This window comes from Arachis duranensis, chromosome 5 (genome assembly GCF_000817695.3).
Source record: "Arachis duranensis cultivar V14167 chromosome 5, aradu.V14167.gnm2.J7QH, whole genome shotgun sequence".
NCBI classification, from domain to species: Eukaryota; Viridiplantae; Streptophyta; class Magnoliopsida; order Fabales; family Fabaceae; genus Arachis; species Arachis duranensis.
The window spans coordinates 65,781,301-65,782,146 of record NC_029776.3 but is presented as its reverse complement, the minus strand read 5'-3'; positions in this window follow the sequence as shown (position 1 = coordinate 65,782,146).

The window sequence follows — 846 nt, the reverse complement described above, 5'->3', positions numbered from 1 at the left end:
CATCTCCATATACCTATCTGAAATTCTCACTATTGATTTACATAAGTATCTCTACCCCTTTTTATTTTCTATTTTATTATTAATTTTCGAAACCATAAACCAATTTAATCTGCCTAACTGAGATTTACAAGGTGACCATAGCTTGCTTCATACCAACAATCTCTGTGGGATCGACCCTTACTCGCGTAAGGTTTATTACTTGGACGACCCAGTACACTTGCTGGTTAGTTGAACGGAGTTGTGAACTATGGTATTGGCATCATGTTTTTGGCGCCATTATCAGGGAATGAAAAGCAATGAATTTTGCAAAATGGAATAACAAGTGAATCACAATTTCGTCCACCACAAAGCTACTTGATACACCACCGGCCCGAATCTCTTCAAAACCTCAAACGGTCCTATATATCTTGGGTTCAACTTCTTGGTCTTGATTGCTCTTCCAATCCCAGTTGTCGGTGTAACCCTAAGGAATACATGTTCTCCCACTTCAAACTCTAAGGGTTTCCTTCTCTGATCCGCATAACTCTTCTGTCGACTTTGGGCAGTTAAAATCCTTGCACGAATCTTCTTAATGTTCTCAGTAGTCTCTGCTATCAAATCTGGACCCAAAACACTTACTTCTCCACATTCATACCAACAAAGTGGAGACTGACACTTTCGTCCATACAAAGCCTCACGGTTTTGCCTTTGATGATAGGGATGATGGCCAAAGCCCCCCAAACTCACTCGTCAAAATGCGTCATGCTAGGGAGAGGTATCCACACCCTTATAAGGCATGCTTCGTTCCCCTCTCCAACCGATGTGGGCCTTACAATCCACCCCCCTAAGGGAGCCCAGCGTCCTTGC